General features: G+C 32.6%; 1 long non-coding RNA gene and 1 pseudogene across 1 annotated transcript; one reads left to right on the plus strand and one right to left on the minus strand.

Moving 5' to 3' along the window:
- Positions 1 to 489: 489 nt before the first annotated feature.
- Positions 490 to 9,097, plus strand: LOC128192288 (hemicentin-1-like; annotated as a pseudogene).
- A 59-nt stretch (positions 9,098 to 9,156) lies between these two features.
- Positions 9,157 to 13,203, minus strand: LOC128192290 (uncharacterized). The gene is made up of 3 exons (XR_008244524.1): positions 12,280 to 13,203; positions 11,783 to 11,882; positions 9,157 to 11,372 (listed from the first exon to the last, which is right to left on the minus strand). It is a non-coding gene; the product is annotated as an uncharacterized LOC128192290 (long non-coding RNA).
- Between the last annotated feature and the right edge of the window lie 618 nt (positions 13,204 to 13,821).

Consider the following 13,821-nt stretch of genomic DNA (forward strand, 5'->3'; position numbering starts at 1 on the left):
AAATTTATTTTAATTCTGATTGAACTTTTGAATGCATGCAAATTCCGATTTGTAACTATTTGGAAAATATTCTATTGGTTCTGATCAATTATGGTGGCACGACACACCACTCCTGTATGGATTACTTAGAACCAACATAGTACAACATCAAAGAGCCCCCTTTTCCTTATTACCATTTCAAGTTACCTTCTTCTATGTTGTCAACATTTTGTCTCTGATTACAGTTGAAATATCACTTATTTCCAATAAAGGTCTTCCTCGTTGGAAAGAAGAAACATTACTAAAGTCATAGGAACGAAAGATAAAATAAAAATATCAGCATAAATATACAGGAATTCATTCGGTAAAGTGACATATGAAGGGAAGTTTCAAAATGTGATAAAAATGCATAGAAGTTATTTCTCTTATCTGCATTGATTTTTATGTCACATTTTGAATTACGCATATCGACAGCAAGAAGGAAAATATAAGATTAAAAATCTGGCATCTATGACCAAGGAAAGGTGCGTCCATAAACACTGAAAAATGAAAATTTTAATTTTCCTGACATTGGCGATGGTATATATTCCAACCTGTCTTTGTAAGTAGTGCTTTATTATTGAGTTACACAGTTTTTTTTATTATAATAAGAATAGGGAATACAACGCGTTTAAATAATTTTTGACCATGAAATTCAAAATTGATTTCTTAAAAAAAAAATAGAATTAGAATTAAAAAAAAAATCATAATTAATTCTTGTTTTGGCAATATCGTTTCATTTAGATATCTCATACACTAAAAACTAATATTTTTATAAAAATTATCCTAAAAGTCTGTGTCTCAGTCGACCATTCAGGTTCCTTAAACTTTTGTATTCGCTATTTTAAGGTATTTCTATCACCGTTACTTATCTATATCTTTAGTATGAATGAAAATAGCATGGAAATCGTTCGAAACCTAAAATACATAACGTAGCACAATTTGAAAGGAAAAGTTTTTTGACAGGATTGTTTTACAAATATCAATTTGTCTTATATGACATGTAATGATAACGAACAGTGTTCAGAATCACAGGTCTTAAGGAAAATCACCAGAAGGAGCAAAGCAAAAACGGCAACACACGGACCTTTATAAAATTAAATGTATGATCAGGTGTCGTAAAGGAATGAGCATCCTCTGCAGACCGGTCACATCCGACTTGTGCTCTTTGTCGTAAACTGTTCAAAAAACTGTTCAATCGTAAAGCATACACTAGGGTATCGAATTGACAAAGAAACAAAAACTCCTTCTGTAGGTAATTAAGGTATATTACTACAAAAGTAAGGAAAGTTACTGCATTTTGATAAAGCCTTTTATAGTTTGATAACGGGAATTGTTTACAATTTTCAAATCATTCAATATTCAGTCTAGACCAGCTGTTCTATATATCTGATATCGTTACTTGCATTTTTCTAGCAGGAAGTGGGATTGGGAGTTTCGGTACCAAACGTGTTCAAATCTTTTCTTTTGCTTATTTATAATATTATCTTTATCTTGTAGATTGTCAAAACCGGGTCATCAGTGAGATAATGGCTGATACCTGCATTATATTCATTAATCCAAATTTCAATAACTCAATTTCAATACAGAGAAATAATGAATCCTTGTGTGCTTTCGTAAACGGGATAAGTTACGTAAGACCTACCGCATGGAACAGAACTTTTTTGTGTAGGAAAAGGGATTCCAATTTTTCTGTGTGTTTCACTGACACAATGACATCTGATGCCGGTGAATTTAATTTCATCGTAGGAGATGTTCAAGAAAATACCACAACTCTAGATGTTGAATGTAAGTGAAAACCCATTTTCTATGCTGTCATGCAACAATGAGATATCTAACGATTAAAGATTTTTTTGCACTTATATAATTACACCAATTTCCATTTAGATCCACCAATGGTTTGGCCAAGTAGTACAAAGAGAACCATAGAAGGACGCAATCTTAGCGTCACGTGTTCATACACCGTAGGCGAACCCACGGCTACAACAGTTTACTGGACAAAATCCGATTCAGTGTTCAGATACGATGGACAGATGCTATGGATTCCAAACATAGAGAAAGAAGACTCAGGGACATACGTCTGTCATGCAGAGAACACATACAGCAGCGGGAATAGAGGGACTGCAAACACCACCATCCAAATAGATGTGCAATGTCAGTCATTAAGAGTTTTTATGTTAAATTTGATTTTCCTCTCAAAGCATTTCAGATTTTCATTTTTAATAACAGGTCAATTTTTTTATGTTTATATGTTATGTAGCTTATGCTTTAAAATTTCCATGGTGAAATATTACACGAAAATTATGTCATATTGCAATGCAGAGGGTAAGGAAATGGTATTGTCGATGTGAGGTATGGTCATGAATGATCGTTCTATATATCGTTTTAGATGTCTGTCGAGTACGTTGTTTAAGTGTTATGACTACGTTGCTAATTGTGTGTTGTGAAACGTTGGATGTCCGATAAAAAAAAACGGTCCCTCAATACAGATATACTTAACCCTTTTATGTACAAGTATAACATATGCTGAACGTTTATATTTTGCAGACCCGCCCTCTATACAACCATTTGAGACACTGAGACCTGTAGAGGGGACAGCACTCGCCATTCCCTGTAACGTCATTGCTGGTAACCCAGCTGAAACCTTCACACAGTGGATGAGAGACGGCGTCGGCTTCAACCAGTCAGGGACTAGTCTTGTTTTGTCCACTATAGAGCGATCACAATCCGGGACGTATGTTTGCATGGCCCAAAACACGTACTTTGACAATTCCCACGGAGAGGATAACAAATCCGTCACAGTCGATGTTGAATGCAAGTACACGTTAACTTCAAAAATTAATATCCACTTTTAATTTTACTAAAAATGGCCAGGTTCACCAAAATGTTATTAATTGGATCTATGGAGTATCTATGTCGAAGTATGAGCTCACAACTGATTGACCAAAATATTCTCGGAACGATTTTGTAGAGATTATATCTATTGAAATGACATAGACTTTCTGGTCGTTTTGATAACAGTTATATATATATATATATATATATATATATATATATATATATATATATATATATATATATATATATATATATATATATATATATATTTGTTGATGTTCTTTAAATCTCTAGATGATAATGACGACACAAGTCATTTATGCAAAATACAAACACAAAAACAAAAAAGCACATTAAAAACAAATTATTTAACTAATCCAGATTGAATAAAAACGATCCTGTTCACATAGTACAAAAGAGTACACCACGTTTTCATCGAACTTAATTATTTCAGATTTTTTTTTAAGTTACAATTTGCAAACCTTATTACAACCAACTTAACATTTTTTAAAAACAAAAAAGGACATCTACTTCCTTATATTTTTCATTATAATTTTGATCGAGAATGGTCTTCTTATCAAAGCTTACAAAAGCTTAAACAAATTTCCTTAAATACATTTTTCAAGAAAAAAATTGTCAATATTGTACTTTAATGTAAGATAACTATTATATATTACTTCTATTATATTAGTTTTATCAAGTGGTTTAAATATGTTAAAATGCTTAAAATTCGGAATTTCGAATAGACTATTTACTTAGTTATGTCCGAAATAATTATATCAGTATAATTGAACATATTTCAGTATAAACGTTTATACTCCATTGATCCATATAACTAAAGTTTGAACTTTTGCACAACCTTAAGAATCTTGAATAGTATACTACGACATTTAACTGCCAGATAGTATCTAACAAGAAGTGTTGTGTCATATTATATTTATTTTGTTTTCGGTTTATTGGAACTACTAGGTACTACTACATGTTGCGTCCCAATCTTTCTAACTTTTTACAAATTTTAAAACTTTTTAAATTATATTAAATAGGCTGGATGGTCAGTAAAGATTCCATCAGATCTCCTTTAGATGTTTAAATATGATTATTTACGTTAATCTAGCCCTCTTTTTAAAGGCAAAGTGGAAGTCACTGCAAATTCCTTTTGATCAAAACAGTGGATTATAAACTCAATAACGTAAATACATCTGTGATATCGTTATCCGAAACTTATTTTTTCAATTAAATATGGACAAGTTATCAATTTAGTTTTGAATATACTTAATATAATTAAGATACGAAGCAAATATCAATTTTTATTTTTTTTTCTTTTTATTATACCTTCTTTTGAAACAGCAAAATTTTATTGGCATTTGGGTGCTAAATTTTAATTTCCGATACATGTCAAACGGAAATAAAAAAATATTTCCTTTAAGAATTTTGTTTTATTGTGAAATACATATTTTTGTCTGATGAATATGGACAAAGAAATGTTTTTCAATTAAATCAATATATTTCATTCTACGTCATAGTATGTTTTCAAATTAGCTAGTCAAAATACGATAAAAATTTATTTTTTCATTTTACTATACTATCTATGAAACATCAAATTTTTTGTAATGTACACTCAAACTTTTAATTTAAGATACACGTCAAAAAGGAAATTAAAAAATATTTTCTTTAAGAATTTCGTTCTATAGTGAATACGTTTTTATTTTCTAAATATCAACCTTTTCCATCTTTATTGGCAAAATACTTTAAATTGTTTATATATTTTTTTATCACTCAAAATAAATTCCACCTAAGTCCTCTTTGAAATGCACGTTTAGACAAAACGAAATCGAATTAAGAAATGTTTCCAGCAATTCATTCACAGATTATAAGTACAAAATCATCTTCACTCTCTTAATAGACCCTCCATCTGTAAACACATTAGAAGTTCATTATCCTACGGAATTTTCTGATCTCCAAGTTTATTGCTCTGCGACACCCGGGAATCCCCCAAACCATGTTTATTACTGGACACGATCAAGAGATGATAACTTCCGGCAAAATGGTACATATTTGAAACTGTACGGTATCAGCAGAAATGAAACCGGAAGATACATTTGTACAGCAATTAACTCCTACTCGACAGGAGGGGAGGGCAAGGATTCTCAAACCTTGTCAGTAAATGTCCAGTGTAAGGAAATATATATTAAGTTTTTTTTAATTCCATTTCTTAAAATCAAATCGGTGACAGTTCATGTAAATTACAAAAATTCAATGATCATGTTTTTTTCCTAGATCCCCCAGTCGTGACGCCTCTTCCTAACGTCAAACGCGTGGAAGGAGAGCATGTCCAAATTACGTGTAACGTCATTGCAGGAAATCCACCCTCTACTACTATTTACTGGACCAAATCAGGAGATTCCGAATTCAAGGAATCTGGGCCAACACTTGTGTTTTCGAATGTAAGCAGAAGTCATAGTGGAAGGTACTCCTGTGTGGCAGAAAATAACTACTTAAACGGAGGGAAGGGCACAGACAAAGAGTTATTCGTTCTAGATGTGTTGTGTAGGCATTTATTTTTCTTACAAGATTTCAAAAGCCTTCACTATTTGTAATTGCATATTAACCATTATAAACAAATGTTTGAGTTTTTTAAGATTATGATTTCAAAATTCTATACGTACATTTGTTAAACCATTCAAAGAACAATTGGTATAATAATTTGTTTACTTACTGTAATGTAGAAAATGCTGAACTAATTTGTTTACGTATTCTTTTTAAGACGGGCCTTCATTTACCCATTGCCAAAACCTGAGGGTTTCCGAGGGACAATCAGCCTGGATGACGACGTCAGTAACCAGTAACCCCGCCTCCAATGTTTCCTGGTTCCGGGATAACATTCTTGTGTCCACGCAGCAATCGGTTAATGGCACCACTAGCTACACCATCACAAGGGCAAAGTGTACAGACACTAGATCATTTATGGTGGTGGCCAGTAACGGCGTACAGTCAAACCAATCTACAACAGTCTCTCTCTACGTCTATTGTGTGTATCTTAAAGTTAATTCATCCTCATGTCTTTAAAAAAAAAAAAAAAGAAAAAAAAAAAAAACACAACAGAATGACACAATTATGGTTTATATATAATTTTCTTTACAGTTTACAGGTATACCAAGCAACATTATTTGAACTTCAGAATAACAATTGTGATGTTTGTGTTTATTAACTTTAACACAGGTTCGCCGAGACTACCAACAGGAGGAAGCTCTGCGAAAGTAACGGTAGGCAGCAACCGATATCTGAACGGACAAATTTCAGTCCTGTCTTTTCCACAACCTAACTCTTCTCTGATTTTTCCGAGTGGCGCTCCAAACTCCCCCATCACTCTCAGAATCGATGCTAGAGAAACCAATTTATTCACAATTACAATTACCAAGTCAAATCTTCATTTGGGTGATTTTAAGACATATGCCCTGAATGTTGCAAATCAATATGGAAGAGAAACGATATACGTCAGCATAATTCCCAGAGGTATGTATTATATATGAACGAGTACCTTTAGGCATATATTACCTCAAACTTAACAAAAGTGAATATCGTTATACATCCATATTATATGATATTTTCTTTTTAGGGAACTACATGTCTCTATTATAAAAAGAGGAACTGAGTTAAAGGTCAAAGAACATATTTATTTAAGCAGTATTTAAATTAGGAAGATTTCATTGAGGCATATGAAAATATTTTATATTTTATAAATTAATGTATAGAACTATAAAAAAAAACCCGGTGATGAAAAGATTTATTTTGTTTTATTAATATAAATTTACTATGGAATTATTTATTTTACATAATTTGAAAAAGAGTACTGTAGATTCCGAATTAAACGCGAGGAATTATTATACGCGTAAAATCGCGAGAAGCACCTTACGCGGATTTTAAAATCTCGCCATTAATTTTTAAGGGTTGAGAACTACAAGTTTAAAAAATAGGGATAAAAGTTCCACAATTGCGATTTTACATTCTCGCAATTTGATACAAAACCGCGGGATCCCGGAATGAAGTACGCGCGTAAACTAAGGAATTTACAGTAACAACTACTCAAGAACAAGTAATGGAATTAAAATTGTTCGTTTTTATGGAGGCAAATGAATTTAAAGATTTTTTACTGGTCTAATCTTCCTTGGTTTCTGTTCAGGTAAGCCATTCCCAGCTACTCAGGTGTTGGTAACTTGTGGACACGGACAGGCTCTAGTTACCTGGCAGTCCTCGTACTTTGGTTATGGGAGACAGTACTCTCTGGTCCAGTACTCTACTGATAATGTCAAATTTATTAACGCATCTGACGTCACTAAGGAGTACATCAAAGAGAAGATTGTCCAAGAATCTGTGCACAATCTACAGGACAGTACACAATACTTCTTCCGAGTATTCACGACGAACACTTACGGTTTCTCGACATCTTTACCGACCAACTGCTCCACGGCAACATTCCAAGGTTTTCATACAATAATCACCTTTGTGTTTCTCTCTAGAGATTGTAATTATATATTTACGTCAAAAGTTTACGTTATACCCTAACAGAAGCTTTGGTATTATTTATGATAAGTGACGGTCAAAAAAGCATTTCCCCCTCGAAATAAACAATTAGGGTTCCCTGTATAACATTCACCAAACTTAGAATTGGCGTCCTTAATTTCACGAAAAACACAGACATTTGTAGGTTTTTTCTTTTGCAGAAAGTTCCTCCTCTAAAGTTGTAGGAAGCGTATTAGGAACATTACTACTACTAGCTGTGGGTGCAGCTGGTTTTTTCTCGTACAAGTACCTCACAGGTTTCATAGATTTCTTTAAAAAAATAATAGTTACTGTATAATGGGATTTGATGTCTATAATTTTCTACAAAAATAACGTTTTATCAATGAAACGATGAACTGAAAATAAAACAATGTATTATTTTTTCTTATAGTGAGAAGGGACCCCAAGAGGTAACATAAGAGTTTAAACTCCATAATGTATTTTCTTTAATACTTCCCTTAGTTTAAGTTAAAGTTTCAATTTTTCATCATGTTTAGGTCTTATGACTCAATTGACTTGGGGAATTCGATTGTAAACAACCATACGTATGACACTTATGAAAAACAAGGTAATGTATACAAGGTTAGAGGTCTATACCCAGAGAAGTTTTTTTTGTATCTTCGTTGTAATATCTTATTTTGCTCTTATTCTGTTTGATATATACAAATGGTACCAAGTTGCAACGTTTAATCATAGCTCTTTGTTTCTATTTTCCCTCTATTTCTAAATAAAACCCATTTAATTCTTAGTTCTATAGAAAATGACAGGGCTAGAATCTACATGATCAAGTTCTAACCAGTTTATTGATCCGTTGACATCGAAACCTTCCGCAACTTAAAAACAAACCACAGACTACATGAAATGATCATGATGATGTCAGGCTCAAATTTCCATTAAAGACGTTCTGGCTATTTCTTTTATACATAATTATATGACATCATCACGCTCTCATAAATATCCGATGAGAGCATTTTATTGTTTAAGTAGACACAATTAAAATTTCAAAGCATAAACAAATATATTTTAAGTTTGATTTGCCAAGAATATAAGTATCATTTTTTTTATAGTGAGCTCTTTTTAAAATATGTTAATCTCCTCCTTACAGAGGATGAAGGGGAAACTTCAAAACATTCGAAGACAAACGAGTTAAACCCTTTCAAAACTAAAGTTGTACCGAATGAAATCAGTTGGAAAACAAATTATTCAAAATTAAAATCGCTAGATGGAGGTGACAAGAAGAAGTCAATATCTACTGAGTCGAATCCCACAAAAACGATGAGAGGGGAGCGAGTATATGAAAACATACAGGACGTACCCTGTGATCACCACAACCCTAATCGAGGGAAGACCAGCGTGACAAGAGCAGGGGATCCACAAAAAGAGAGTTCAAATGCAACAAAAACAAAGCCAATAGTCCCACCAAAACCGAAAACATAATACAGCCCCGAGAGCATATCCTTAAGGAGACTGGGTGGTCAACATTAATAAACAGATGTACATGTACCTTAAATTTTTGAAAATGATTTGTTTAGCTCTTACCTATTGTTTAGTAAATAAACATTTTATATAATTTAACTTAAAAATATGAACATTTTACAATAATTTAATTCTGGTTGTAACGTGGCATTTGATTGGATAGAAAAAATTTAGTTAAATTTGATTAACCTTGTTTGCACGTCACAAGACACGTCACAATGCACCAACGTCAAAAACTAATCCGCTAGACACTGGATGAAATATCTGGTTTCAGCGCTGCGGAAACCCTTTGGAAACTCTGCGGAAACTTAAGGTTACTTTAAGTTTCCGACAGGTTTCAGCACGGAAACTTCAAGTTTCATTAAGTTTCCGCAGTGCTGAAACTTAGGCTGTCCATGAATCCGAATGGTTTCCGCAACGGAAACTAACTGAAACTTGAAGTTTCTGCATAGTTTCAATCTCCATATACGTTTGGGATACATATTGTTTACAAATGGTTTCCGCGACGGAAACTTACTGAAACTTGAAGTTTCTGCATAGTTTCAACCTCCATATACAATTGGGATACATATTGTTTACTAAGGGTTTCCGCAACTGAAACTTTCTGAAACTTTTTATATTTTTGCTTTCACAAAAGCTGAGCAAGGTTTCTACTTTATGTAAAAACAAAACAATTTCAAACAGTTCCAAATTTATTTTGTTCAAAAATCTGAAATTGTTTCCAATAATAAATAAAATACAGCCAAGATACAATAATGGAGAAACATCCATATGGCAATTCCCTTATTAGGGACTTTTATTTAAAAAATGATAAAATTGCACAAGAAAAAAAACTCCCATAGAAATCTTTACATTTGTATTCTCGATTAAATGCCTATCAAATCTCCCTTTAAAAATGCAACAAAGATCTTACTTTATTAAAAATATGAATGCAATTTACAAAATAACTGCACGTACATGAATAAACAAAGAAAACTTCACTGTTACATGAACATGATACACTTGTCTCAATTTGTTTTGAACTACAATGAATATGTACACCATAAAATATTTTTGAAAGTCTTAAGTATTCATCTTAAAAAAAAAAATACACTACAAGATAGTAGTTGACTATAGAGGTATGACCAAGATTTGATTTGAATATGTATGTCAATAAATTCCAAAATGAGGTCAAAGTGACCCACTTACAAGTTGGGATAAACCTTTTCTTTGTTAGTAATATAATCTAATGTTTTACAATAGAACAGGATTTGATATCATTTTTTTTATAATCCATTAAGTCCAAAGTGAACTTTTCATTTCCACCCATGATGTACCAACTGATCAGATTTTAATATCATAAGCCTGTCAGTATTTAATAGATGACCCAGAGGGAGATATGAAAAGCTTGTTGGCCAATAAAAAGCTAACAATGGAGCAGTCTGTCAAATCATGTGCAAAAATATGATGTACACATTTAATTAATTATGCTGATTGCAACACACTTCATTCCTGATGAATATTCTTCTTTACACACGGTTTACCTTCCTACATTTCACTACTTTACCTAAATTAATATTTTTAAATCCAAGACATGAAGTAAAATATACATTGTTTATATATGACAAGTATTACTACATGTACATGTACTTGCTTTTTGTAGCATGAATGTATAAAAAACAAAATATCACACAGATCATTCACCTTACAATTCTCATCAATACCAGCATTTTACTTATGATATAAAAGCTAATTCCAATATTAGTTACATAACACAGATTAAAATAAAACCCACAATGACATGGAAACAACTTTCCATCCAAGTAATTTTGTTATTTAAAAATTGTAATACATGGGGTATATGTTGTCTTTATATATTTTCATATACGACATAATTGAATATTGTTTGGTGTATTTTATCATTTCTATGACCCATGCATTCATCTCCTAATGCAGTGTTTTTACATTTAAGATTGGTTTCTTAATTTTTCGTATATTGCTGCAAATAAAAACTAAGTTATCAATAAATGTTTAAACATAGAAAATGGAAAAAAAAGTAGTTAACACTTATCAACTTGGAGGTGTGAGGATATATGTTACATGGAGTCTAATATTTTATGCAATATTTGCAAATATAACAAATTATTTAAGAAAATGAAAGTTAATATCTGCAAGATCTAATCAATCAAGTGCTTGAAATGAGAATACTTTACAGTTAAAAAGTCTTGTTCTGCAGAGGTTTAGTCGGGTCGTAGAGATGTGTCCATTCGAATCAATAAGGAGTGTCCTTGGCTGTTGTTGATGTAACCCGAGTCGTGGTTTATGGAAATAGGCCTTTTTGGGAGACTTTCGAGCATTGTCCAGACCGGTGAAGCACTCATATGATCACATCATGGCTACAGCAGACTTAGTAGTTCTGGACAGTGGTAGCATTAAAATTCTTCTTCTTGCGATGAACTTGTTCCTTTCACTGGGCTGTACTTTATGTCTGTTCTATTTATCTTAAACAAGAATAATAAAGTTTCATTTAGATTTTTATTAAAAAAAAATTTAAACAAGAAACATTCAGCCTAACATGTAATAAAAGCATTCTGAATAAAATTCCGAATACAGAAGCTACTATGCAGTTGCCAGTTGCTGTTTAAACTATGTCATATAATGAATACAGTAGTATCTGGTCTAAAATGTTTCATTTTATGTTTGAAGCTATGTTATTTTCATTATGATTCAATTATTGTTTGTTGAACAATGGAAAAACTTGTCAACAATAAGTGTGTTTCACCCCCCCCCCCCCCATCAACCTCCTTTTCAAGAACTTAGACCTGGATTTCCCAAAAATTACTACAGTAAATTATAAACATCTAACACATGTATAAGTTAATGGTGAAAATAATCAATTTCAAAGCAATACCTTGCGTTCACATCGTCCAGCTGGTCAAAACATTCACCCGAATCACCGAACAGAGGATGCAACTAATCACCGGAAACATTGACTTTGTATGCTGTCAATGCTGAAAAAGAAAAACGTGAAAGATTTCATTTTCCGGATTTAATTAATAATTTTTTTTCGTTACATTTAGAGTTTGTTAATTGTATAATGTGCGAAAGTTTCATTGTTCGTCTTGTTTACCAACCAAGCATTCATATATATATTAGGGACGTTTATGTAATTATATATGTGTATACCCTGCATAATCTTGATTATCATGCATATAAAGTTGGTTAATGGTTAACTTGGTCAAAACGTATATTTAAAAGAGATACGGTAATAAAAAATTAAAACGCCGAACCAAGTTTGAAAAAATGACGCCATCTTGATTTGATGGCGCGAGATCTCGTTTACAAATGAGAGATAAATTAGAGCCTTGAAAATGTTATTGGGAGTATCTATATTATGAATTAAGTTACCTTGACATGAGTTCTTCGTTCCTGCATTATCTCCTTGTTGTAGAGGCTATAAGTGCTTCTCAATTCTCCATTTTACAACAGCACCTTCTTGTCCATTTTAACCGTCGCTTGGAATCATAAAGTGCGCCAATACTAACCAATCAGAACCCGCTAAATCTTGAAAAAGTGCATCTTGGGATAGTTTAAAATGAATAATGTTTAATCAAAATTATAATTTTTTACCGAATAGTATACTTTTTACATGTATATTTATTTCAAATAAGAACTGTCGGAGTCAGTATTTCCTGGTTTAATACGACAAAGTATTGGCGTGTGTTTGTTACAATTGTATTTGAAACACGTGATTAACCAAAAAAAAATGGCCGACCGTTTGTTTACAAATGTCTAATGAAATTAAACAAGTTTTAATGAGACATATGTATCAGATTTTGTCTTTAACTATATTTTATTTACATGTACTGATGATTTTGCCAAACTAAATATGATATAGCCATATATAGTTTACTGACAAGTTAGTCTTGACTTGTCCAATTTTCACCGCGATTCTAAGCACGGTCATATTCTTATTCAAAATATAGAGGTGTGAAAATATTATGTTCATCACAGAGCAGGTTCTGCATGAACACACAGAAATCACAAATATGATTAGATGCCGATCAATTAACGGGGTCCGGTTAACATCGTTCACCCGTACGCTGAATTTACAACTACGATGAATTGATGGCAATTATTTTACAGTTACACATGTGCACTGATTGGTCATGTGATGAACAGTACGTTAAGAATACTTATGAAATTAAAATACAAACGCGTTAAAGAAGCCGGGAAGTAAGACCTACACGTCGGACTGATATATAAACAAAATATAATTTTAATTATTTGGTATACTTTCTATACTTAGTGCTTAGTGCAAAGTTAGACTTAACCAATATGCATATAGCCCCCCCCCCCCCCCCCCCCCACACTTTTTCTCGCCGGAAATGTAATTGTTCCTAAATTTACCTTGAAAGATTGAGAAGTTGGAGCAATAGGCATACTAGCCCCCCCCCCCCCCCCCGAACACGGATTAGGAATTTCATGATTTTGGGGGAAAAAATTGGGTAGGGAAATTTTTTTTCGGAAGTATATAGTATAGGTATACCCCCCCCCCCCCCCACGGATTAGGATTTTCATGATTCTGGAAATTAGGGTTTTTTCTCAATATTTCTGAGGATTAGTCTAGCCCCCCCCCCCCCCCACTTGCAATTTGCTTCCGACGCCAGTGAATCATGATACAGTCATACATGTAGTAAAGTCTGAAATGCATGTAAATAATTAAACAATTATTATATTAGACTCAAACTCCAAGTGGGTTTTACTTGTTATTATAAACTGTAGAATTAAAAAAAAAAATTCCTGTGTTCATGTGTTGGCGTGGTATTAAAAAAGAAATTAATTAGCTCTAAACTTCAGGTTGTACGAATATTTGGTACGATTTGTAAAAATTTACAACGACTTTACCTTAATTTGTTTGCTTAATTAGTTACTGTACCTCAAGGTTCA

This window comes from Crassostrea angulata, chromosome 7 (assembly GCF_025612915.1).
Source record: "Crassostrea angulata isolate pt1a10 chromosome 7, ASM2561291v2, whole genome shotgun sequence".
NCBI lineage: Eukaryota > Metazoa > Mollusca > Bivalvia > Ostreida > Ostreidae > Magallana > Magallana angulata.